General features: G+C 41.5%; 1 protein-coding gene and 1 long non-coding RNA gene across 3 annotated transcripts in view; one reads left to right on the top strand and one right to left on the bottom strand.

The window, feature by feature from the left end:
* The window catches only part of dcc (DCC netrin 1 receptor), a 158,740-nt gene that overhangs the window by 114,405 nt on the left and 16,402 nt on the right, over positions 1 to 27,933 (bottom strand). The window lies entirely within an intron of this gene.
* On the top strand, positions 474 to 18,215 carry LOC114150053 (uncharacterized). Its single transcript, XR_003596658.1, has 3 exons — positions 474 to 667; positions 9,065 to 9,066; positions 18,117 to 18,215. It is a non-coding gene; the product is annotated as an uncharacterized LOC114150053 (long non-coding RNA).

Genomic DNA, 27,933 nt, shown 5'->3' with positions numbered 1-27,933 from the left:
AAGCAGGATCAAAGATCTCGAAAAGCAACACGTCATGTCTAGATCTAACACTCTGAAGGCCTCACTGAAGGTCAGAGGTCATGACTCAACAAAGAGTTCCAAGACCAGAACCACCGCTGATCCAAACGAACAACAAAACTCAACCTTTGCGATCTTAAGCATTTCTGAGAAAATTTTCAGTAAACCTTACAGCATCTCAGATAAATAACAGACCTCCATCAGGTCAAAGGTCATCCACAGTAATGTTAAGTCTGTTTTCCAGCCTGATAGTTCGGTAGATCCGGTTCTACTGGAACCAGAACATCTGCTCCACCTCCAGCTGCTGTGGTTCTCTGAGTCAAACCAACCTGTTCCCCTCCTGGCCTGTGGGGGCGCTGCACCAAGAACCACTGAAGGAAATGACATAAAAACCTCTGAAGACACTGAGAGCAACTTCCTGCTTCACCAGATGGAAACAAGATGGAGGCGTCAGATTTTAGCGGGTGGAGGATTTCGTGAGCCAGTTCTCCAGCTAGCGCTAGGCTAACACGTTTGTTTTGGTTGCATTTACCCAGAATGCCCTGCTCTGTAGTCCACTTCCTGCTTTTGGAGCGGTCTCCGGTCCGCTTGGTGTTCACATATGCATTCAAACCGAACCAGAGTTCACCTCAACCAAACCCAGACCGATGTTTGAAGGACCAGAGTTAGCTTAGCATTCACACCTCACCAACAGAACCGAACCGGACTTTCTCAGCCAACGGACTGGAGCTGGACTAAAGCGGAGTAAACAGCCCTGGTGGGAATGAACTTTAAAAAACTCCAGGAATTCCCAGACTAAATAAACGAGTCGTTTCCATTTATCTACCAAACCAGAACCCAGTGATGAGACCTGTTGGTTCTGATCCTGCTGGACCAACAGAACGTAGACAAGATGTGGGTTTTTTTGAGTCCAGGAAACAATCTATGATCCAGACTGATCAATCTGGACGGATGGACATTAGTCTATATTCATGGATTAGAAGCAGAAGAAGCAAACCGGGTCTCTGAAGGTTCTGCACCAACCACTAATAACCAACAACAAACAGCCCAAGGCTTCCGGGTTAAATTTAGCCTCCATGTTTAGTCACCAGTGTGTGTGTGCGTGTGTGTGTGTGTGTGTGTGTGTGTGTGTGTGTGTGTGTGTGTGTGGCTGTCACTCAGAGCAACCGGAGCGTAAAGATGGAGGAGGGGTAACGCCTCGGGGAGCGATGAAGAGCCCAGCTCTCCATCCTTCCTGCTGGTTTTCCTCCTAAATCTTCCCTTTCAGAATCTTTTCTTCCATGTTTTATTGAAAAACAGTGAAATCAGACATTTAAATAAAAAACAGACTGTTTTCCCTTCGGTTCATCCCCTGCAGCTGCTTGGAACAGACGGTTTGATTCCAGGTAAACCGGCTGATCTTCAGCTGAATACTAACAGCCACCCTGCAGCAGCCGATCGCAGGTCAACTCCACCACCATCCTGCAGGGGATTGTGGGTAGGCCGGGGCAGCACCAGCTCACAGAAACACTCAGCTGACAACTCTCTCTGGACTAGTTAATGTGTGAGGGTGTGTAGGTGTGTGTGAGTCTTCAGCACCAAACAACCAGACTCAACAGCGTTTCTGTCCAACCAGATCCAGAAGGCAAACCGTCTGATTCCTGCAGAAGCAGCACTGAGGATCATTCAAGATGTTACTGACTGAATCTAGAACATTTTTCTGAGCCTCCTGCTTCTTCACCGTCTTTAAAATTATAAGATGATTTTGCTACTGAAGGTTCGGCTCTTTTAGAACATGACAGAAAGTGATCAGTCAGAAAGTCCAGATACTTTGCTGAGGTCATTTTCACACCTTCATGGTCTCTGAAGGGGCGACCAGCTCTCTCTCTCTCTCTCCCTCTCTCTCTCTCTCTCCCCATGATTTCAGCCCACAGCATGACTCCACCACCTCCTTGATGACTTCACAGCCTGTTGGGACGTGGTGGCCGTCCACCACCAATCCACTACTGCGTCCATCTGGACCATCCAGGGTTGCACATCAGTCATCAGTGAACAAGTCTGTTTGAAAATGAAACTTCATGTCCGGCTGGGCCCACTGGTACCGGTTCTGCTTGTGAGCTCTGGTTAGGGGCCCAATAGTAGGTTCCTGCACCACAAGCCTCTGGAGGATCCTCCACCTTGAGGCTCCAGCAGCTTCTAATCACTGTTTGCTGCTTTAAGGACATTTTAACAGCTGCTCTCTGAATCCCATGAATGTGTCCAACAGAAACTTTCCTCATTCTGTCTTTATCTGTAAAACCATCTTTGTTCTGAATCAGCCATGAATTTCTTCACAGAACGATAAACGCTTCAGTTTTCATTAAATATTTAATGTTTTCATATCTTGTCATACGGCACTAAACTATCTGATGATTTTCATCAGCAGAGATTCTTTCTGTTTCCATATTGATTGAAACCTGTGGCCTGTTTAATAATGTGGAACATCCTTCTGAAGTAGATTTCCTTTAATTGAGCTCAGCAGACAAACTAATCTGAAATTAATTATAGTGATTAAAAGAGCCCTGACACACAATAGCATCTACAACAAAACATTTCATCTTTATGACACTTTAATCTAATTTGCATAATAATTTGGAACACAGTGTAGAAGCAGAAAGCTGCTTCAGTCAGTCACACCTTCCAGGAGGAACAAGAACTGAGAGGTGAATCAGGTCTCAGAACGTTAGCCGTTCCCTCAGTGACTGGACTTTTTTCCTTTATGGTTTTTACTGATGGTGCAGAACGGTACTGAAAACATCCTGTTGGTGTGATGTCAGACCAGCGGTTAGCACTGCTAGCTAGAAAGCTAGCTGCGCTAACCGTAACGCAATTCTTAGTCACACTAATGCTAAACCAACAACATATTTAGTTGAAGCTAGCGCTAAACCATCACCATGCTTAGCTCAAGCTAACGCTAAAGCACTAAACCAACACCATGTTTAGCTCAAGCTAACAAGCGCGACACCAACACCATATTTAGCTCAAGCTAACGCTAAAGCGCTACACCAACACCATATTTAGCTCAAGCTAAAGCTAAAGCGCTACACCTACAGTGTATTTGGGCTGAGTGGATTCCCACCATCTGTCGATGTCTCACCATGTTCTCCAACAGTATATCGCCCCCAACAGGGTTTCAATTGTTACTGCACATTTACCGGTACAGCTTTTGCTTCAGGGAGTGATTCTTTGTTTTGGAGAATAAAAAAAGATCAAATTAATCTTAGAAATGTAAAGATTCTTGTTTACTGCTAAAAAAAAATCACACAAAAAAACTTTAAAAAAAAAAAAAAATTTTCTTGACTGAACCGAACCAAAAATGTACCAACCTGTGATTTCTGTGTCCTGTTAAACCCCATCCTGCTAAAAGGTGAGATTTATTTCTGATTTTCTAACAGAATGATGAGTAAATATGTAAAAATTTCCAGAAATGTTTTGATTGAACCTCCTTTCATCTCCACAGGTAAAGTTTCTCCATCCTGTCAGGGTATCTCCCACTACAAGAGGACTTCCTGTTTCCTGTCCAATCAGAGTCCAGCGTGCAGAGGAACACGCCCTTTAGCTGATCAGTGTGGGTTAATTAAATGAAATCTGTTTAAAAAGGTATTGAGGGAAATGATGATAGGGACTAAATGATGATTACAGAGCCTAGTAATCTAATGAAAGTAGATTTAGCAGATCCTCATTCAGGCCGTGAATCCGACAGGAAACAGACACAACGACCCGGTAATTAATTCACATATTGATTTTTAATAGCAGCTATGATTGAGCAGTGAGAGCAAACAGGATGTGAAATAATCTGCAGGATGTTGAAAAGCGATAATGACGCCATGATGAAGCCTCGGCGTAACGACCGATCTACGGGTCCTGATGAGGGTCAGCGTGGAGGAACGCTCGCCGCTCTGATCGGAAATAACGAGGAAATAATGGAGGCGAATCCCAGAGCGCGTATAAATCCTGAGTGTGATTGAGTCAGCTGCTGAAACCAGACTAAAGTAAAAACACGACTTTCACTCAGTTCATCCATAAATGTCTTTAAGATCTCGCGTCCTCTGAGTTTTCCTCAGGACAATCTGATACATTCAACCATCGGAAAGTTTAACAGCTTCAGTATTTTCTGTACTTAAGTTGCAGACGGTTTGAGCCGGAGCCAGAACCAAATGGGTCAAACGCCTTCCAGCCATCACAAACATGCAGAGATTAAATTAGTGTCTAATCGTTACAAACACATTGAATATGCTGAATATTTTTATGTAAAACACAAAAGACAAAATGAAGCTGGATGTTTTCCTCCGTGAACATGAGGAAGTATTAGTTGGCTCTATAAAGACTGACTCACCTGTTAGGTTTAGAGTCGCTGCACTGACCAATAGGGCGTTAAGGTCACTAGAATGATCGTTGACGCCATTAAAAGCTCCTCAAAAAGTACGCAGCCCATCATGGGTTCGAGTCCCGGCGTCTCATGGCCCGGCCCGCTTTCCTATCGGACCACAACTAAATAGAAAATACCTTCAAAAAACGGCCTGTCAAGATAACCACCAGGGCGGTCAGGGTCACTTATCGGGCCGTTTTAAGAGAACTGACCCCTGAGTACTAATAAGAGAAAAATAAAAAACTGCTCCTATAAACAACAACCTGAGCTGGTAAATAAATAAACAGAGAAATACTTTGTGTCAGAGTGTAATTATTATTATTACCCAACTTATCAGGAGCATCTGACTTCATTGTGAGAACGTGCAGCATTTAAATAAATTCTGAATATTCATTTATGTTCTGAATGAAACCAGAGAAAACGTTCAGTGATGTTGCTGAACTTGGCTGCTTGTTGTGAACCGTAACAGAGGAAATCATTTGCCTCATTTCTTCCCCAGTAGATTTTATTAATGAACCTTTCTCACAAACAAACCAGCTGAGTTTACTCTGCGCTGCGTTTCGCTCTGTGATGTTTGGGTTGGTTCTGGTTCCGGCGCTCCATCAAAGCCCATCAGTCATATTTAGGCCAGGAAGAATCGATTTCCTGCCCTGGATGCTTCAGTAACACAAACCCAGTTATTTGTGTTTGTGTGATGGATCATATTAACCGCAGCGCTGTCAGTGTGTCATTATGTTTGTTCTGTGTGTGTGTGTGTGTGTGTGTGTGTGTGTGTGTGTGTGTGTGTGTGTGTGTGTGTGTGTGCTGTATGTAGGTCAGGAGCTGGCAGGGAAACCTGGGTTTCCTGTGAAGTGGAACCGTCTGGTTCCTGCGTGTTCGGGTCACACTCGCCTGTCGGCCCACCTAGACGCCGGCTCGTTAGCTTAATTAGTGGGATTAATGCAGGGGGGGGAACAGATGGGGCGGTAACCGCGGCAACCTGTCGGCGCCGGCCTCACACCTGCAGAGTCAGCAGAAACAACAGCAGCAGCTGGGAGGACTGGGAGGTTCTGCTGGTCCCACAGTGGACGTTATTTTACTTCTTGAGTTTTTCCACCATATTATCAGTTTTTCAGATGAACCTGTTAGTCAGTAAATAGACTCCTGATTACAGAGAAATGCAATAATAATTCATATTCCAGCAGAATAACTGGATGTAATAAGAGTTCCTCCAGTTTTAGTCCTAAACGGTCCTGAAGCTGAAGCTCGTGTCTCCTTCCTCATCCTCCTCTTCCTCTGCATTTCCTCAGTGGAACAAACTGAGGAAATGTTTCTGAGCTCCAGAAGAACGTTTTCCTCATCGCCATGCGAGAATCCCAGCAAATGCTCATCATGAGCAACACAAACGGGATTTTCTTCCTGCAGAACCTCAGAACCACGTTAACAGAACCGTTCACCGGACCCGGCCGCCCCCAGCTAGCCTGGAACGAGCTGCAGATGTTCCCGTCTCTGTTTATCCATCGTTAATGTCTAAAGGTGGATTTCATTGCTTAATTGGAAGTGACAGCATCAGAACCGCTGAAGGAATCAATATGACAAGAGGAGACGAAGAGGACGGACGTCTCACTGGGACAATGTCTCCAGGAAACTAATCAGAGCCGCTTTATTATTCAACAAACTACACTTAGAACCACAATATTAACCCAAAACATGTGTAAATATGATGTGAATGAAAATAAAGAAACAAATCAACAGCTACTGTCCAAATTTACTGTCTTTGTTTCACCAACAAGCTGCTGCGATTCAACAGGACATTGAATATATTTATGAGAAAAAGTCTTTCATTTTTTTATAAGAATTCAAACATTATGAGCAAAACCAGGAATATTTTTAAAATATCTGTCACATAAAAACTCCAAATAGTAAACAGTAAGGCCATTCAATCATTTTATTTATTCTCTCTCTCTCTCCTCTGAGTCAAACCAGCCTGTTCCCCTCCTGGCCTGGGGGGGCGCTGCATCAAGAACCACTGAAGGAAACAACACAAAAACTGAAGACACTGAGAGCAACTTCCTGCTTCACCAAACGGAAACCCTCAGTTGTTATTAAATGTTGTATTCATCAAATATAATTTAAAAATGTTACTTTCTAATTTAACATCCTGAAATTGGGTCTCTGTCTCTTTAAGAAGCTCCTGCTCTTTCTGAAGCTCCGCCTCCAGCTGGTCATCCCAACATTATTAACCCTTTTTTTAATACATTTAGATTTTTGGCCTTAATTTAGCTCCATATATTTCCTCTCCAGCAGTGAAAACAAACATGTCCGCTCAGACGGACATCAGCAGAACGGGTCGGGATGTTCTGAGTTTGATCTGCAGATGTTGTCGCATCAGAACCAACAGAACCATTAAAGGGAACCAATCAGATTGAACCGTGATCATCAGCTGCCTTTTTTCTCCTCGTTTGAGCCAATCGGAACCGCGGCCCGGTTGGATGAGTTACGGCGCTCGGCCTGGAGCTGACGGCGGTTCAGGGCCGTTTCTCTTCTGCTCCACGTCCCTCCTGACGCTAACGAGAACCACCAGATCCAGCGTGACCGCGGCGCGCGATAAAGCTGACAGCGACTTTAACAATCACTTTCCTCCAGATTTTAACAGAAACACAGACAGAGGAACGGAGGCCAACCTGCAGCTCAACGATCCGGCAACCAGGAAACAATCAAGGGTTTGATTAATGTTCTCCTGGAGCAGTCCGTATTACAGCGGCTCTAAAGAAGCCTCTGGCCGAAGACACTGACGAAGAGAAAGCTCATCATTTTCATGGATCGCAGCAAATGACAGACTGTCCAAATAAGATCACTACCTGCATTTCTATTTACTGTATAACTGCCGAAATTGAAATTACAAAAATAAATCTGCTTAATGGAAATGTCAGTTTAACAAAAAGTCAAGTTTTTTCATTAAAAGGTTTTAGCGCTGAGGTCGGGTTTATTTCAGCTGTTTGAAACAGATGGATTTCCCAGAACTACAACGGAAACAAATATCGAATCGTGAGTCACATGACCAGCAGCCGGATGTTACTACTGGTGGAAACGCCGAAGATGATGACAGGAAGTGGTCAGAAGGAGATGGTTTGGTTTTCTCTCAGTTCATAAAACGTTGTGTGCATTATTCCAATCCAAAACTCTAATATAATATGGCCGACTACAATTTCCCCAAAACGCTGCATACATAGCTGCTCCCAAATAGGCGGAGCTTGTTACACCTGAAAAAGATGCTAACGTGTCGTCTGATTGGCTGACAGACGATGAACACTGGACTATAAATACACCATATAACTGTTTACATCCATTACATTACGTGAACAAGCTTATTGAAATTGTTTTTTTTTTTACATTAGCAGAATATAGATTTTTCAGAAATGGATGAACTTCCAGCACAATATGGAAGTGGTTTCATTTAATTTGCTGGAGGAAAAAAAATAAACGGCATTCAGGCTAAATTTAATGCTAGTTTAGGTTAGCTTTTTGTCTACACTGCAAAAACAAAATCTTAACAAGTATTTTTGTCTAGTTTCTGGTGCAAATATCTTAGTAAACTTAAAATAAGACAAAACCTACTAGCAAGATATAGAGGCTTGTTTTAATTTTGATGAAAACATACTTCTTCCACTGGCAGACTATTTAAATTATCAGACATTTTTCCCACGTTATAAGTAAATTTATCTGCCAATATAACAAGTACTTATTTAAAACAAGCCTCTATATCTTGCTGAAAAGTCACTTTTAAGTTATTTTTCTTATTTCAAGTGTACTAAAATATTTGCATTAGAAATTAGACCAAAACTACTTGGTCAGATTTTGTGTTTTTACAGTGCAGTTGTGAAGGGGAACATTAAACGTTTGCAATTAGCCAGGATGTGGAAGAAGAAGCGAGTGCTGCATGAGTGAGACTCTGACAGCCTTGAACAACCGAAGTGGAAACGATTCGGTTCAGATATTTACATAACTTCCTGTAGCTCCAGTGTTTTTACTGCTGCTGCTTATTCAGTTTAATACAAAACCTATTAAAGCTCATTAATTCAGAGCTTTTTCAGCACAAATACAGTGAAGAGTTCCAGGGTCAGCACAGGATCCACTAATTTCACAGACATTGGTTCAGAGAACCGCAGAAAGAACAAAGCAGTGAGGAAGAGGAGGGGGAAAAGTTCATCCTCTTCCTCCCTCTCTCTCTTTTTCCACCGTCTCCACCTATGTCCCTCGCTCTGCGGCGCAGTCCCGGTGATATATGGCCGCCATCAGCAAAAATAATGGCTCGTCTGCCCGTAATCTTTTATTTCTCTGCAAGGCTGAGGGGGAGGAAGCAGGGAGGGAGGAAACAGGAGCAGGGAGTTGGTAAGCAGAGGTAGAGGAAGATTTTTAGATATGTGGATGATGAGGAGGAAAATGAACCAGGAGGAAGATTTTTTACCTTAAAACTTTGATTAGGAGCAAAACAGATTTCTTAGGATAAACCAGATTTAAGCAGCAGAAAGTCACACACCCTAACTTTTCCAGTTCAAGTAATATTTACCAGAACATGTGTTTGTAATGAAAAATAAGTAGAAATTTGGAAGAGAAAACTTTTTAAAACATGTGAAGAAGAAAAAATTGGAGGATATTTAGTTTGAAGAAACGTTGCAGTAGTTATAATAGTCAGTGATTTATTTTAAACCATTAAACAACTTTTTCTCCCAGTTTTATATGTTCATATGTAACTACAAGAGTTAAATCATGCTACATAAACATGCTAGTTAGCTTAGCACAAAAATACATCTACAACAGGGAGGAGAGCTGCTATTAAAACATCACATTCACGTTTACATGGAAGGAAAAGTCTTTTTTTTTGCACACATTCGACTTTTTCACAGCAGTCTGAACGTCCCAATCCGAAGTTTTCAACCCAACAAAAAAATGGATTTCTATCACTTCCAAGTGGTGCTGGAACAGATACAGATACTTATCTCATTGTTTTCAAACCATCTGCAGCCTGAACAGCCATTTTAAATCATCTGCCGTTGATTTAAGACATGCATCATAATTCTGCACCAGAAGAAGCAAGATGCAGTAAATCTGGACGGAAACGAGGCCAAAGCTAACAGTGCTAAAGCTACTACATTGAGATACAGGAAAGAAAAATGTAAACAAAACTAAAAGGATCATTTAAATTTCTAATCTGTTAATATTTCAGGATTGGAAACTTCCCCAAAAAATCTTTAAGATATTTCTAAGATAGCTAGCCAGCCAACTAGCTAGCTATATTAACTAACATTATATATTAATAACCAGACAGGGTGTTACATTATGAGTAATTTGAATGTAGTTTCAAATCCTTGAAGTTAGCAAGCCATATTAGCATGCTAGTTATTTCATATATCTGGCTTTCGAGACTTTTAACCCGTTGCTTCGTATTTGATTACAAACACAACATCTTAACTCGCCAGGAGAGCTGTGACTGTTTTATTGTTTAAATATGAACATATTCTGTTTTAATTAAATATAAAACTCGCTACAAGAAAAGAGATCCCTGGCCTATTTCAGTATTTTAAATGTAAAAGTATAAAGTGTTTGGCTCAAACACCGGATAGCTAGCCTCACTAGCATTAGCCACTGTTTAACTTCATTTTTTATTAGCTTCTTTCATCTTCTTACAATCTTGTGACCATTTTGTCGTTAGTATCAAACAATATTGGATTTTAGAAAAAGCCTAAAAGTAGCGTAACATGTAGAGCTTCCTATATCTTCCTTTAAACACTCAGCTTTGTGTCACAGCGTACATTCGGTTTTATGGAGCCTCAGTCTCTACATGTAACAGACATATTGAACCTAAATTTGCTGTAGAGGATTCGGTCCATCTATGCTGGCATTTTTCCCATTAGCCTGTGAATTTCACAGATTAAAGACGCGGTGCGGGCGGACCGAGACGCGGCTCTATGGGATTAAGTGTAAAATGTATTGAACAGCTTAAGCAGCAGCAAACAAATCACAGAAAGCTGTGATCCCGCTGAGAAGAAGCTGCTACATTACAAACAGTTTTTACTCTTCCAGCCCTATAAAGCATCTCATGGCCCTTTGTAACCTGCTTTACAGTAAATATTTGATTAAAAGTTTTCATTTTTGGTGCTTTATTGCTAAAGCACTCTAGTTTAAATGAAAAAAGAAAAATGTAATGAAAGAGTGGACTTATTTCAAGTTTTTATCTCAGATGCTGGAATGATAGCAACAAATCTTAGCTTATGTAAGCTAGCATTCAGTAACTAATTAAAGCTTCTAAAAATATAACAAACAGATAAAATATTTATATATTTAATAATGTCGCACGTTTTAAATTATTTAAATGTTTTGTTTGGCTGACCTCCCTTTTCTGATTAAAATTGAAAATCGTGTATGGTCTTACCTTTATTTAATATTCTCTCCATGAATATCCGTCATTCTGTTGTAAAAACAATAACAAAATGTTCTTGTTTCTCATTTTCCAGTTATTTTCAAATATATGGCAGCCAAAGAAAGAGAATAGTTTTGACCAGTTCTGTTCATCTATATTTTTTCCTCCGAATATTTTGGTTCTTTTCAAAGTGTAGAAGAAGAAGAGTCTGTAGAAGAAGAGAACCTGTTGCCTGTTGCTCGTTGTGTTGCTCGTTGTGTTGCTCGTTGCGGACCGGTACTTTCTGCCTCACCCGCTGCATCTCCACGGTACATTTATGACGGATCGGAAAAACTAAATGTGTCACAAACATTCACTGAATATATCCAACACACGGAGGAACGAAAAATGTGTCATTAAACAAGAACATTGGCGCTATAAAGACAGGCACCAATGGGCTTCGTTCAGCTGTGTGATACAGCGCCCCCAGAGGAGACACACAGCACTGCACTGCCTCGCCTTTGTTCATGTATTTCAACAAGTGATGCGTAATTTCCTGTTTGACCATAAAGCTGTTGAAATTACCAACAATGTATAGAAAATTAAAGTGGACAAATCAATTTCAGGGTTAGGTTGTCTGTTGGCATGGCGACTCTTTTGGTCTCATATGAAGTTCTAATGATTAAAACATGTAACTACCAGTTTAATCACTAAACCAAACCAATTTAATTATAAACCATATGACAGGCCTGCCTTCTGGTGGTTTCAGTCCGAAACGCGCTCGGCGGATTTGAAGCCACCGAACTCGTTAACATGGCCTCCTTCGTTAAGGATCTCTCCGCTCGTTAAGCTTCTCCTTCCTAACAAGCGTGTTGGTTGACCTTGGAGTTATCTGTTGGCACGGCGACCTAACGAGCGCGCTCAGAGCGTCCTGTCAGCATATGGAGGCGTCCTGGATGAGGACTGAGGCTCCGCAGGAGGAGATGGACTCGGTCCAGAGGGAGGAGAAGATTCCCCAACAATCCAAACCTTTCCTTCAGAACCCAGGGAACAGTTTTGGTTTTCCCAATGGGAAGCCATCTTGGATTTTAGCAAGAAGTTTCATTATCGTCCGTATAGAGAAGCTGAGTGAAAAATGTCTGTGCATTCGCCGTATGGTGAGCGTCCACACACACACACCCAACACACACACACACACCTACACACACACACACACACTCTCTCAGGGAGGCGAGTATTGGCACCAGCAGCGGTGTTGTGGATAATTTGGTCAGATCTGGCAGAAGCGTTGCCAGCATCGAGAGCCGGGCCTGCAGAGACCAGACAGGAACTAATGACCTTCACACACACGTCTCACATCAACCATATGCTTCAGCAAAGTGTGTGTCTGTGTGTGTGTGTCACATAAATACCAGGCATGGGGAAGAATGTGAGGAGTTGAAACAGAGACGATAGCTGGAGTCTGAATAACGAGCTTTTTCCTGCGCAGATTAAATGGAGCCATGTTTGCTGACAGAGTCAAAGAGGATTAATATCTTTAGATGCCGTTATCGTCCAGTTTTACTCCTCTACCTCGCTATGAACAGAACAACATCTGGGCCGGGACAGATGTTCCAAATAAAACCACTTACTGTACAACGGATCTGGTTTATAATCCGCCGCTGGCACAGTATTGTTGAGTTTCTGGGAATTTCTGTCCATTCAGACTGAATTTAAAGACGCAGATCCGCAGCAGGCATGAAGATTCGCCTCCATCTGCTCTGATCCGTCGCTCCGTCGTCCGGCTAAAGCTCTGAAAGCAGCAGATCCAGTGAACCGCAGAGCCAGACGCTCGTTTTAAAACCCACTGGAAAAATTTGGTGGAATTATAATCCAAATTAAGATCTTTAAACTCTTAACCCACATTTTAAATTCCAGCATGAACGCAGCAGAGAGCAGAGCGGTCAACAGAGACTCAGCAGGACAATTCACTCATTCACGCATTCATTCATTCATTCATTCAGGTTCTCATCTCAAGACGCTTTTCTTATTAGATCAATGCTTTTCAAACTTTTTGAGACTCACCTAACCTTAAATTATTAACACTTCAGCACATAGAAGCTGAAATGAAAACATGAATCTTTTCACTCATTTATTGTTGTTTCATTTGTTCATCTTACTGAGAATGCTGTTGGTTAAAAGTTAAAAATAAAACCATGAACTCGTTGACTGGAGCCGTTCTGAGTTATTTACAGATTAGATTCTAAGTTTTCCATTAATTTCAAACAAATTAAATCAAAAATCTGTTGTGTTTCTGCATTAATAATATTTCAGGCCCATTAATAGTTTGGTATCATAATAAAAGAAAAATAGACTTCAGTTGTTTTGGCAGAAACAAAGATCCTCTTCAGCACCTTTAGATATAAAATGATCCTCCCATTAATCTGCTGTATTTTATTAATTTGGTTGGTTATTATTTGGTAGGAAATCCTTCCTGCCACATGCCATCTCACTGTACAATAAAAGCTAAATCATTGTTCTGCACTAATCAGTCCAATTTCACACAATGCACTGTGGCACACTGCTGTACAGATATTTACATATACATACTGTATCTGCATTGTTTGAATCTTTGCAAGGACTGCTCTAAGCTGCTTTTATATTAACAGCATTTGATATTTTTACAATTTATAGCATTTTATATTTTATTTTTATCTTGTCTACAATTGCTACTCAGTGGTTGTTATTGTGTCTTGTCTCTATGCTGTAACTGCGAAATAATTTCCCTGCTGGGATGAATAAAGTACTTCTATTCTATTCTATTCTATTCTATTATTAATAAATAAAAATAATGTGTAAGCAGAGCATTATAAGCTAGCAAAATCATAAAAACCAAAGAACAGTTCTCACCAACTGAACCGTTCAAAAGAATCGCATCCCTCATGAACAGTTCATTGATTCTCTCAGCAGGTCTGACTTGTAGAGTTTTTGACCTGGTTTTAAGATTTAACTCTTTGCTTCATATTTTATTATAAATGCAACAAGTTAACCTGCCAGACCAGCTGTGATGGTTTTACTATTAACACCTTTTATTGTTTAAATTAAACAGATTTTAGTTTTAATGTTTTGCTACAATAAAATCATTTCCTGTCTTAAAGAGAAGCTGCTCCTGTATTTATTTCCTTGCTCTGTTAGGACTGCAAAACCACCAACAGAACATAAAACATTATAAATTTCTAATGCTTAAACTACTAAAGACGAGGAATGTGGCCAGAGGAAGTTCAGAATCAGTAAATATGAATGTGGGCTAATATGTAGCCGCTCTCGATCAGCTGCTGCGTCTGGAAGTTGGCCTGAAGCTCCACTCAGCCTGACTCTCAGTTCTCTTTGAAATCAGAAAAATAGCTTGAACCCAAAGCACGACGCTCCTGAATGTGAGTAGAAACAGCTTAGCTGGTGAAGAAAGCTTTCTGCTACTGTAGGAACCACAGAGACGCGTTTTGGAAGAACAGAGTTTGTCTGCGTTTACAGGCGGATCAGATCAGAGTTTATCAAAACGTAACTCATTGAAATGCTAAAGATTTTCCAACAGGACGCTCAGACGCTCGCTGGCAGAATGATACATTAATCAGGAGTATCTCTGAGCTGATCAGCTTATTACCCAGCTGAAAGTGAAACTACAGCTTGGCAGGACGTGTGTGTGAGTGTGTGTGTGTTTATGTTCTGTGTTTTGGAGATGCCCCCCGCCTTGGTGTGATCAATACATCTTGTCAGGCAGTGGTTGATAGATTATTGATTGTAATCAGCCTGTCCTGTGTGTGCAGACAGCCTTTAATTCTTCTGCCAATCCGCCTCGGCGCTCATCTCTCATAGACACACAATTACCTCAAAGAACAGATTAAAACTTGGTTTTTAGTTCTGAATGTAGCGTTTTGTGTATGATTATAGATTTACAGCAGCAGTAGTGTTGACGTGATTAAAGCTCAGCAGCTGCACTTCAGTCTGAGACGCTTCACAAATCAAACATGAAGTCCATTCACTTAATCCTGCAGGGCCTGAACCAGTCGATGGGTGAGAGGTGGGTCCAGTCTGGACCGGTCAGCGATCCATCACAGGACAACAGAGACACTCAGGACGCCCGTCCACAGACATCCACACCTCAGGGGGATTCGCACTCTGGCCAAAGTAAAGGCCAGATTCAACCCATAACCTTCTGTTGCTAGGGAACAGAACCAACAACTGGGTCTACTGAGGTCAGACAGGATGTTTGTCCATGCTATTGCTAATGTTAGCAGGTTAATACCAAAGGCAAAACAATGTTACTATGCTAATATTAGCGCTAATATGAGCAGAGCTAGTTATTGTTAATACTCTAATATGACTGCTAACATGTTAACACTAACATCCATAGAATATTACTGTCCAATGTCAGTAATATGCTAATGTTAATATGCTAACAAGACAATACCAATACCAATCTTCATAGCTGGTTGGTAATATGCTAATGTTACTGCTAACATGTTTAATACCATAGTTAGTCCACAGTTAGTCAGTAATACACTGTTAGCACTAACATGCTAACATCAATGCCCTTAGCTGGTTGGTAATATGCTAATGTTACTGCTAACATATTTAAATCCAACATTTACAGCTAGTTAGTAGGATGCTGTTAGCACTAACATGTTAGCACTAATGTCCACAGCTAGTCATTGATAGTATGTTGTCATCATGGAGATGTTAACATCAGTGTCCAAAGCTAATCTTTAATATGCTAACGGTTACATCACTATGTTAACTCTACCAGATTACTGGTAACCTGCAAATTGTTGTTTAGCTATTTTCTATAGTTATTTATTACTGGTTTGCTAATGCTAGCAATAAAACCTCAGTACTACCAGGCTCAGTACTGTTAGCATGCTAACATCCGAAGCTAACTGCGAAATTCAAAATTTGTGAAAACAGTACAGCAATTCCTAAAGTATAAACCATAAATCCTCTTTTGTCGAGTTTAAACAATGAATATGTCAAATATTGCAACAAGTGAGTCACATGGGTAAATATAATAACTATGATTTAGATTAACATCATAGAATCTCGAGACCCTAAAGTCGTCGGTTAGCATCGTGATGCTAAAGTTAAGCATGTCGCAGTGAAGCACGGAGGTGGCGGGTTGGTGATCTGGGCCTGAGTACCTTCCAGTTCCTGGGCAGGAAGTGAACTGGTCCGTCTACCAGCCGACTGTAGAAATGTGAGGCCATCTGTCCGCCAGCTGAAGCTCGGACCGAACTGGGTCACCAACTGAACGACAACAAACCGCCGCCGCAGAAAATCTGCAACTCTAAACCTTCGAAATGGATTCAAATCCTTAAAGCACCACAAAGTCTTTTCATACAATCTTCCTCTGTCTTTGAGTCATTCTTCACTCTAAAGAATCATGCATGTTTATGAGATCTCATCTGAAATACTCGGATATATCCCCTGAGACACGAAAAATCCTTAAACCCCCCCGATGTAATTCCTTCTGATGTAAGTAGGAGGCTATAAGCATAAATCTGCCGGACGGGCTGGCATCGAAACCATCAGACACGCACATCAGAAATGATTGTTGAACTCCGCTGGAGCAAACACAGAATAATAAATAAAAAAATAAAAAGCTGATGTATTCATGGACAGCCAGCGGAGGAGGGGTTCCTTCACCTCGCCGGCCTTTAATAGACAGGCTGGTTTAATTCTTAGTCTCTCCAGAATCCATTAAAGTCAGTGTGGGATATCCATTACCATCTCATCAACAGTCTGCATTTACATAAACACGCATAATTACACAGCGCAGCAGAGTGGAATCAGAAGCTCTGATTATAGACGCGCTCTGTTTATTTATTTATTTACAGCTTCTTCGTCCAATCAGACGGCACTTTAAGGCTGGAGCTGATGACTGAGGCAGCGTCGAACCCCCAACACACACACACACACATCTGGTTTCATCCTCCTCTCTCCTCACCTCTCTGGATATTCAATCTTCATTCGATGCTGCCAGTGATGTGTGGAGAGCCCGAATGAGCTACAGGACGAGTGCGAACATGCGCCTGTGTGTCCTGAATATCAATGGCCCCCGCCCCGCCCCCGGCTCCGCTTCCATTTAAACCGACCAGCGCCGCATCAGGCAGCAGACTGGGATCTCCTTTAATCTGACACTAAATTCTCATTTCAGCGCGGAGCCGGCCGTAACGCTTCGAGAAAAGGAAGAGCCGACAGAAACAGAACGGAAAGAATCATCTTATTCAGTTCAACTGAAAAACTCTGTATGAAACTGAATGTTAGACATTGAAGGACCTCCAGTAGCAGTCTGTCTTACAAGCAATCTGAGAAAGCCTCTGACTGAAGACTGTTGGTGTATTACAGTCTCATGCTAACATGCTAACAGCTCAACATCCACAGTAACATGCCTGGATGTTAGCTAGCTCTGCTAATCCACCTCCTTTGCTTTTGCTGCTCCTCTTTAAACCTCCACCTGATTGAAAGTCTGATTAGAAAGAAGATGATCAGGACCTGATCCTGACGGTTTGAACCTCCTCCTGACTCACTCTGCCTCCTGTTCAGCTCCTCTGGGATTCGGGGTCAAAGTTCAGGTGTTATTTAAAGCTTTTCAGAAGATAATCAGCTGCTCCCAGTTGTAAAAACAATTCATTGTTCCCACGATTGTGAATAATATTAACAGTATCCAGAACCAGAAGGAATAATTTTACAAACAGCAACGATTCAACCAGAAAAATTATAAATGAAAGAAAAAGAACCAGTTTCTCCAACATGCTACCACCAGGTGGGGGCGCTATTCTGGGATATTTATGGATGGACGTGTAAATACATGTAAGCAGGGTAGATAATAAAAAATAAAATTTACTGACGCTGATCATTCAGAAAAGCTTCACCTTCAACAGAAACTTACAGAACTGAAAGTTTTCCTTTGTTACATTTAAAGGATGTTTTCCACCTGATGGTCCAATAGACCCGGTTCTACTGGAACCAGTACTCCATCATCTGCTCCACCCCCTCCTGGCCTGTGGGGGCGCTGCACCAAGAACCACTGAAGGAAACGACACAAAAACCTCTGAAGACACTGAGAGCAACTTCCTTCTTCACCAGATGGAAACAAGATGGAGGCGTCAGATTTTAGCCATTTCTCCTGCTAACGCTAGGCTAGAATGTTAGCTTTGGTTGTATTTACCCAGAATGCCCTGCGCTGTAGTCCACTTCCTGCTTTTGGTGCGGTCTCTGGGCCACTTGGTGCTCACATATGGATTCAGACTGAACCAGAGTTCACTTCACCCGAACCCAGACTGAGGTTTGGAGAACCAGAGGTCAGAGGTCGATTATTATTCACACCTCACCAACCGAACCGGACTTTTTAAACAAACGGACTGGAGTTGAACTAAAGCGGACTGAACAGGATTGGTGGGAATGTATGTTAAATATACATCAATATTTCTCAAAGTAAGTAGCTGCTTCCATAAACTCTGTCATAACCTTTCATCATGTTTCCATCATAGCTAGTAAAATCATTTACAGAATCATTTCTCTCAATCTGACATTTTGCAAACAGAAATCATTTTGTTGGTCAAAATATAGAAAACTTGCTCTGATTTGATGTCAGACGGTAAATGTAGGGGGTGTATGTAAATATCTGGCTTCATCTCCGTATATAAAATGAGATTAATCATATTTTGATCGGATTTAATCAGTAAGTTTATGGTCCAATCCAGGCCAGGTGAAGTGCTTCAGTAAGTGCATCTCACGCTGCCCCTGTCATGAGACTCGCTCTGGTCCAGACTTGGACTAGACCTTTAGATCTGGTCGGTTCCGGTCCAGTTCTGGAGGTTCTGAGCGGGGACGTCCTGACTCTCCTGATGCATATTAGCATAAACAGCAGCAGCAGCAGCAGAATGGCTGCCACCCTCTGCAGCTGCATTAGCATCTCCTGTCCGGCGTCCTTCAGAGGAGACGTTATTTACAGCAGCTCTGCTGCAGATTTATTATTCTGGACCGGTTCTGTCCTCCATCACGCCGCCGTCAACGTTTGTCTCCAGTCCCTCCTTAACAAAACGTTCCCATAAACTGGGTCTGATTTCAGCAACACAGTTTGTTCTGCCAGTTTGCATCTTAAAGAGAAAATAATAAAAGAAAAGCCGAGGATATTTCTGGTGAATTCAGTTTTATTTTCTCATCATTCAGATTGATCGAGTTCATAAATTAATACCTACTCATAACTTTAAGCCGGGTTTATTCAGCTGTGAGAGTATTTTATCTCAGGTGGGTTATATTTATCAGTCATGTCGGCTCCGGCTGACAGTTTCTGGCATCTCAGCTTCATAAGCAGCTTTCTGTGCCGACTAAACAGACGCCAAGTTGGCTTCGCACAGGAAGCCAGGAATGAGGCAACAAGCAGGAAAACACAGGAGACTACACTTTCATAAGAAATCACTGGGATTTTTTAAAATGAGATGCTTCTTTATTCACATATTTCACCATATCTATCATTAAATTCCTCATTTCTTTATACTTTGGAGAAAAAGAACAGTTGGATGACAAGTTTGAGTGAAACCAGAGATAAAGGAAGTGATCTGGATAAAGATTCAGCAGAAATCAGATTCTGACACTTAAATCGTCTTTCTGGTGTAAATATTCAGTCCAGAGCTGGAAAGAGAAAAAACGCCATGAAAACACAACCGACAGCTGCAGCTCAATGAACAGAACAGAGCTAGCTAATGGGTGCTAGCCGCCGAGCTAGCTAATGGGTGCTAGACGCAGAGCTAATGGGTGCTAGACGCAGAGCTAGTTAATGGGTGCTAGCCACAGAGCTAGCTAATGGGTGCTAGCCGCCGAGCTAGCTAATGGGTGCTAGACGCAGAGCTAATGGGTGCTAGACGCAGAGCTAGTTAATGGGTGCTAGCCACAGAGCTAGCTAATGGGTGCTAGCCGCCGAGCTAGCTAATGGGTGCTAGACGCAGAGCTAATGGGTGCTGGTCATATGGCTAACTGTTCGCTCGTTCTCTAAAAAACATCTGACGCTAAGCTAACCACTATGCTAAGCTACTTTGTTCATTGGAATCTCCCAGATTCTTCAGAATGATAAATTGCCTCCTGATAATCTGAATATTGTTTGATTATCCATTTTACTGTTTGTGTTGGACACAAATCCTGTGGGATAAACTGAATATTTACTGATAATTGATCATTTTAATCAAACAATCTGTGTTTACAACATGAGCTACACAGAATAACCACAACCTGCTAAAATGTCCCGAATTCTCAATAGCTAAAAGCTAGATGCTAATGCTAATAGTACATTAGATCCAATACTGCAATGATTGATCAATTGATTAAAAATCAATTATCTACATGTTTATTGATTTCTAATCCAACAAATTACTTTTTCAAAAATAATGCTCATCTTCACTTCTGCTTTGCATTAACTTGAAACATTTAATCCTAGATATTTATATCAGACTCTGATGTGACTGCAGATCATGTTCTGATTATTTCATGCTCTATAATTGAGTGTTGCTGTGTGAGGAATAAAAACAATCTCATGGTTAGTCGAGTTATTTCATAATTATTTCATTTTGTAAATAAACTCTTGTATATTTTAGAGCAATTATCTGTTAATTTCATGCAGTTCCAAAAACAACAGTGCTGAACTTCATATATTATTTAATTTTAATAACTAAGACTTATCAGACTGAGCTATTTGGTTATTTTCCTGACAATCAGACTTGGTAATGTTGGCCTAAATGATTAGTTTTGTTAAAAAACAATTATTTACAGCTAAAATCAGACTTTTTGTTGCATAATGACCCAGATGGACTATTGGTTGCAACTTTGAGACTTTCTCTGCCAGCAGGAGATCCTAAATCGTTGCCATTCACTCCTCAGACGGGCTGTAATCGCAGCTGCTGGACGTGTAGATCTGAGGTTAAATCAAGTCAGAACGCAGCGGGAAGTTGTTATAAAGCTGTAAATAATTCAGCTCGGCCAGCAACGGCGCTCCGTTACAGGAAGGATGAAAGGAGAAGAAACAGGAGGTAATCCCTGGGGAGAACTTACGCTCATTAGGGTAGAAACTTAATCCCAGTTGTTCTGTCTGATCAGGAATGCAGCCTTAAGCAGAGATCTGAGGCAGGAGGAGGAGAACAGGAGGCTCCTCGTGTAGCGGAAGGTTACCTGCTGACGTCTAAACAGGAGCACACAGTGAAACAAACCAACCAATAAACGATTCAACAGGAACACAACCGGAAAACAACCAACGATTCAGCAGGAACACAACCAGAAAACAACCAACGATTCAACAGGAACACAACCGGAAAACAACCAACGATTCAGCAGGAACACAACCAGAAAACAACCAACGATTCAACAGGAACACAACCGGAAAACAACCAACGATTCAACAAGAACACAACCGGAAAACAACCAACGATTCAACAGGAACACAACCAGAAAACACACAACCAGAAAACACATAACTGGAAAACATCCGGAAAACAACCAACGATTCAGCAGGAACACAACCAGAAAACAACCAACGATTCAGCAGGAACACAACCAGAAAACAACCAACGATTCAGCAGGAACACAACCAGAAAACAACCAACGATTCAGCAGGAACACAACCAGAAAACAACCAACGATTCAGCAGGAACACAACCAACGATTCAGCAGGAACACAACCAGAAAACAACCAACGATTCAGCAGGAACACAACCAGAAAACAACCAACGATTCAACAGGAACACAACCAGAAAACAACCAACGATTCAGCAGGAACACAACCAGAAAACAACCAACGATTCAACAGGAACACAACCAGAAAACAACCAACGATTCAACAGGAACACAACCAGAAAACACACAACCAGAAAACACATAACTGGAAAACATCCGGAAAACAACCAACGATTCAGCAGGAACACAACCAGAAAACAACCAACGATTCAGCAGGAACACAACCGGAAAACAACCAACGATTCAGCAGGAACACAACCGGAAAACAACCAACGATTCAACAGGAACACAACCAGAAAACAACCAACGATTCAGCAGGAACACAACCAGAAAACAACCAACGATTCAGCAGGAACACAACCAGAAAACAACCAACGATTCAACAGGAACACAACCGGAAAACAACCAACGATTCAGCAGGAACACAACCGGAAAACAACCAACGATTCAGCAGGAACACAACCGGAAAACAACCAACGATTCAGCAGGAACACAACCGGAAAACAACCAACGATTCAGCAGGAACACAACCGGAAAACAACCAACGATTCAACAGGAACACAACCAGAAAACAACCAACGATTCAACAGGAACACAACCGGAAAACAACCAACGATTCAGCAGGAACACAACCAGAAAACAACCAACGATTCAACAGGAACACAACCAGAAAACAACCAACGATTCAACAGGAACACAACCGGAAAACAACCAACGATTCAACAAGAACACAACCGGAAAACAACCAACGATTCAACAGGAACACAACCAGAAAACACACAACCAGAAAACACATAACTGGAAAACATCCGGAAAACAACCAACGATTCAGCAGGAACACAACCAGAAAACAACCAACGATTCAGCAGGAACACAACCAGAAAACAACCAACGATTCAGCAGGAACACAACCAGAAAACAACCAACGATTCAGCAGGAACACAACCAACGATTCAGCAGGAACACAACCAGAAAACAACCAACGATTCAGCAGGAACACAACCAACGATTCAGCAGGAACACAACCAGAAAACAACCAACGATTCAGCAGGAACACAACCAGAAAACAACCAACGATTCAACAGGAACACAACCAGAAAACAACCAACGATTCAGCAGGAACACAACCAGAAAACAACCAACGATTCAGCAGGAACACAACCAGAAAACAACCAACGATTCAACAGGAACACAACCAGAAAACAACCAACGATTCAACAGGAACACAACCAGAAAACACACAACCAGAAAACACATAACTGGAAAACATCCGGAAAACAACCAACGATTCAGCAGGAACACAACCAGAAAACAACCAACGATTCAGCAGGAACACAACCGGAAAACAACCAACGATTCAGCAGGAACACAACCGGAAAACAACCAACGATTCAACAGGAACACAACCAGAAAACAACCAACGATTCAGCAGGAACACAACCAGAAAACAACCAACGATTCAGCAGGAACACAACCAGAAAACAACCAACGATTCAACAGGAACACAACCGGAAAACAACCAACGATTCAGCAGGAACACAACCGGAAAACAACCAACGATTCAGCAGGAACACAACCGGAAAACAACCAACGATTCAGCAGGAACACAACCGGAAAACAACCAACGATTCAACAGGAACACAACCGGAAAACAACCAACGATTCAGCAGGAACACAACCAACGATTCAGCAGGAACACAACCAGAAAACAACCAACGATTCAGCAGGAACACAACCAGAAAACAACCAACGATTCAACAGAAACACAACCAGAAAACAACCAACGATTCAACAGGAACACAACCGGAAAACAACCAACGATTCAGCAGGAACACAACCAGAAAACAACCAACGATTCAACAGGAACACAACCAGAAAACAACCAACGATTCAACAGGAACACAACCAGAAAACAACCAACGATTCAACAGGAACACAACCGGAAAACAACCAACGATTCAGCAGGAACACAACCAGAAAACAACCAACGATTCAACAGGAACACAACCGGAAAACAACCAACGATTCAACAAGAACACAACCGGAAAACAACCAACGATTCAACAGGAACACAACCAGAAAACACACAACCAGAAAACACATAACTGGAAAACATCCGGAAAACAACCAACGATTCAACAGGAACACAACCGGAAAACAACCAACAATTCAACAGGAACACAACCGGAAAACAACCAACGATTCAGCAGGAACACAACCAACGATTCAGCAGGAACACAACCAGAAAACAACCAACGATTCAACAGGAACACAACCAGAAAACAACCAACGATTCAACAGGAACACAACCAGAAAACAACCAACGATTCAACAGGAACACAACCAGAAAACAACCAACAATTCAGCAGGAACACAACCAGAAAACAACCAACGATTCAACAGGAACACAACCAGAAAACAACCAACGATTCAGCAGGAACACAACCAGAAAACAACCAACGATTCAGCAGGAACACAACCAACGATTCAGCAGGAACACAACCAGAAAACAACCAACGATTCAGCAGGAACACAACCAACGATTCAGCAGGAACACAACCAGAAAACAACCAACGATTCAACAGGAACACAACCAGAAAACAACCAACGATTCAACAGGAACACAACCAGAAAACAACCAACAATTCAGCAGGAACACAACCAGAAAACAACCAACGATTCAACAGGAACACAACCAGAAAACAACCAACGATTCAGCAGGAACACAACCGGAAAACAACCAACGATTCAACAGGAACACAACCAGAAAACAACCAACGATTCAACAGGAACACAACCAGAAAACAACCAACGATTCAGCAGGAACACAACCAACGATTCAGCAGGAACACAACCAACGATTCAGCAGGAACACAACCAGAAAACAACCAACAATTCAGCAGGAACACAACCAGAAAACACACAACCAGAAAACAACCAACGATTCAACAGGAACACAACCGGAAAACAACCAACGATTCAGCAGGAACACATCAGGACCCATGTTGGGCCGTTGGTTGGCCTCCTGATGTTCCTTCATTTCTGCCCAATGGGAGTAAAACTCGTCACCCACCTGGTTTTGTTTACAAATTACAGTCCGTTTGAAAAAAAAAGCACAAATGACAAAAATAAAATCTGGTTTTGGTCCAAAACAAAGAACTTTTCTGGTGTGAACACACAGTAAGACTCGAGTCTCAGACCAAGAGTCCAAGTTAAATCTAAAGCGTTTTGTTTCTATAACTGAAGTCTCTGACCTGAGGATGGAAAGAAGCCCAGACACGTCTCCCTCTCTGACAGACATGTTGAACCTTGACCTCATGTCAGGTTGTGAGGAGCTGATGTCAGATCTAATGTCTGAGCAAGACGACTCAGAAAGAGACATCAGGTCAATACTGAAAGAAAAAACATTTTCTACTGAACAACTGAGCTGAATCTTAGAACTTTGACCCAATAAACTTCATTTCCATCTAGTTTTCATCAAACTGTTGGGTTTCAACAGTTTCTGGTTCATGAAAACATTAATAGAGTCATTAATAAAGGTAAGCAGGCCAGTTTAGCTCAAAGTTTAGTTATGTAATGACGGCAGCAGCCTGTAGGGGGCAGTAGCAGTGCTGTTGACCCTGGATCCTGCTGGTCACTACAAACAGACTGACTCTGTCCTGCAGTGACTGTGGGCGGATTGAAGAACACGTTCTGCCTCTGACCGGCAGCGTTTCCCTGAGCCGCTCCGTGAGGAAGAGTAATTGGTCGCTGTGATACTTCCTGCGGCTCAGAAAAGATGGCCGCCCATCCTGCAGCAGTTCATTAAACGCCTTTTGTTGGGAAGAAAGTGAAAGGATGAAGAGAACAAAGGAGAAGAAGAACACCTGATACCCACACAGCACTCAATCTGAGACCCATATGGATTAGCCACTGCGCGTGGGTGTGTGTGTGAGGTGTGTGTGTGTGGGGGGGCATGTGTGTGTGTGTGTCTTAATTAAAGTCCATAGAAATCCTAAAAAGGCCTGAATCAGTTCTTGTCTCTGATTTTTTACCCCGTAACGAGTTTAACTCTGCAGAGATGAATCACAGCAGAGGAACTACGAGGCGTTTATGCTGATAAAACGAATTTAAAACTGTTTGTTTTTCTCTTAATATTGTTTTCTGTCGTCTCGCTACAGGATCAGTAGATAAAACCAACAGAACCAGAGCCGCGGGCCTCTCTGCTCCACAGCAGCTCCGTTTAACAGGCCGGTTCTGATGCAACGTCTTAATCTTTTCACTGATTAACCAGAAGAAATTATGACTAATTATCCCCCAGACTCGTTTAGTCTGAGTTCATGGAGTCTCTGAATCAGTGATGTGCAAACCTTTGTGTCACTGAGGCCAAAAATCTTCAAAAATATGATTTATTTTCAACTGAAATCATAAAACATTAGAGAAGAAATGTTCCTCAATTCCACCTTCTGACTCAAACAACACAATTTACTAGAAAAAAAAGATTTTAATTATTTCCTGATATTTTTAACTTCGTTAAGAATTTCCAGCCATGCAGTTCTGCCCCTCCCCCATCTGTTTCTGTGCAAAACCTGCTGACCTGATTCAGGAACCTAAAGTGTAACTAAACCCCAAATCAACTTTCGTTGGCAGATAAACCGTCAGAATTTGTGCTATCTTTGTGTTTCTCTGCAAATTTAGACATTTCTGTGTAAATTTGTTTAATTCTGCAATATTTTATCCTCAAACCATCTCAGTGCTGCCCTCTTTGGGTTGAGCGGTGGTACTGCAGGTGCATTTTCCTAGTGATTCTTAAGTAACTCAGCCCTGGTTTGGGTTATAAACCCATCTCAGCCAGACACACGCCCCCTAGTGGCGAGTCAGGAGATGGAACAGGAAGCGTGGCTCATCTCCACACCTGGCCACGCCCCTCGGTGTCTCCTGGCTCCGCCCCCTTCGGTAGAACGTCTCTAAATTTGTCCTGGGGGCGGGGCTTGTTACACTTTACATTTAACCTGGAAAATATCCAGATTAAATTGACCATTTCTGGTGTTTTTCATTACAAATTTCTGACTTCAGAAATGAGATAACTTTTGCAGCAGTTTGGACATCATTACGTTTTGTTCTTGCAGTGGTACAACTTCAACATTACAGACCATCTATGTGTTATTTTTGTAAAGAGTTTTCAGATTTTCTCCTCAGTGTCCATAAAGTTTCAAATGGTCCCAATAATTCATCACAGAAACCAATAAAACAACTAAAAAGGGAATTCTGACTAAATCTGTTTATTATGAGCAGAGCTGAGGAGAGTTTAGTTAAACTCCAGGATGAAACAATAGGTATTGTGTGTGTGTGTGTGTGTTGCGGGTCCAGATGGTGGTTCTGATCCTCCAGAGGATTCACTGGGCTTGGCAGGCTCAGCCTGGCCACAAATCTGCTGCCCTGCTGGGTCTTTGTGAGTCCGGAGGGCCCCCTGCGGCCCTGGAAGTCCCCCAAAGCAAACGCAGACGGGCCAAAAACTCGCAGCGTGTAAAACCTGGACGTGTGGAAAGCTTTTCTTCTGCCTCTCAGGCGCCGCAGATCCGCTCAGCTCGTCTTCCAGCCAAAAAGCTTGAGATTAATCTAGAAGATCAAGTTTATCTGTCTCTGGATTCACTGAAACTTTAAAACACTTTTACATTTTTACATCAGGACTTCATTTATGTCAAAGTTCCTCCAGGATTTCAGGATTATTTTTCTTATTTTATTTTTATTTTGTGGCGCTAATTTAGAAATATTGACCAGGAATTTGTTGATGTTTTTGTTCATTAAACTTCTTCCAAAAGCTTCGTGTTATAACAGTATTAGTGCCAGGCTATGATTAAAGTAATAACATTATTACAATGTGTTAAATGATGATGTAATTACTTATTTGTAAAATGGCAAAATTTCACTATTTAACAGTTTAATTTTTATTTTTAATTAAACAGTTATAATCTTTCTACTTCATCCTCCGAATATCACAACTTTTTTTGCAATACTAAAACTTTATTCTCATATTATTACAACATTTTTAAGTTATTCTTGTAATAACATAAAAACTTATTACTTTTCCTTGTATTATCATGTTGTAGTAAAACAACTTTTTAATGTTTTGCAATATTTTTCCAACTTTATTCTTGTAATATTATGAGTTTGTTCTCATTTTATTACGATTTTATTGTTATAATTAGAGTTTTTTTCTTAGCCTTTTCCTAATACTCCATCATAGCATATAGAAGAAAAAAGATTTTCAAAAAAGTCAACAAAAATATATTAATTAGATTTTTGTTTCTCGCCACATTGATATGAAACACTGCCACCTGGAGGTGGGAGTCAGCATCACTTAAACACGTTAAACGTTTATTTTTTTACCATTTTAGCTGGAAATGTGCAATAA

Source organism: Xiphophorus couchianus, chromosome 8, assembly GCF_001444195.1.
Source record: "Xiphophorus couchianus chromosome 8, X_couchianus-1.0, whole genome shotgun sequence".
In the NCBI taxonomy this organism is placed as follows: domain Eukaryota; kingdom Metazoa; phylum Chordata; class Actinopteri; order Cyprinodontiformes; family Poeciliidae; genus Xiphophorus; species Xiphophorus couchianus.
The sequence above is the reverse complement of the archived record's forward strand: the minus strand, read 5'-3'. Positions and strand labels throughout refer to the sequence as shown.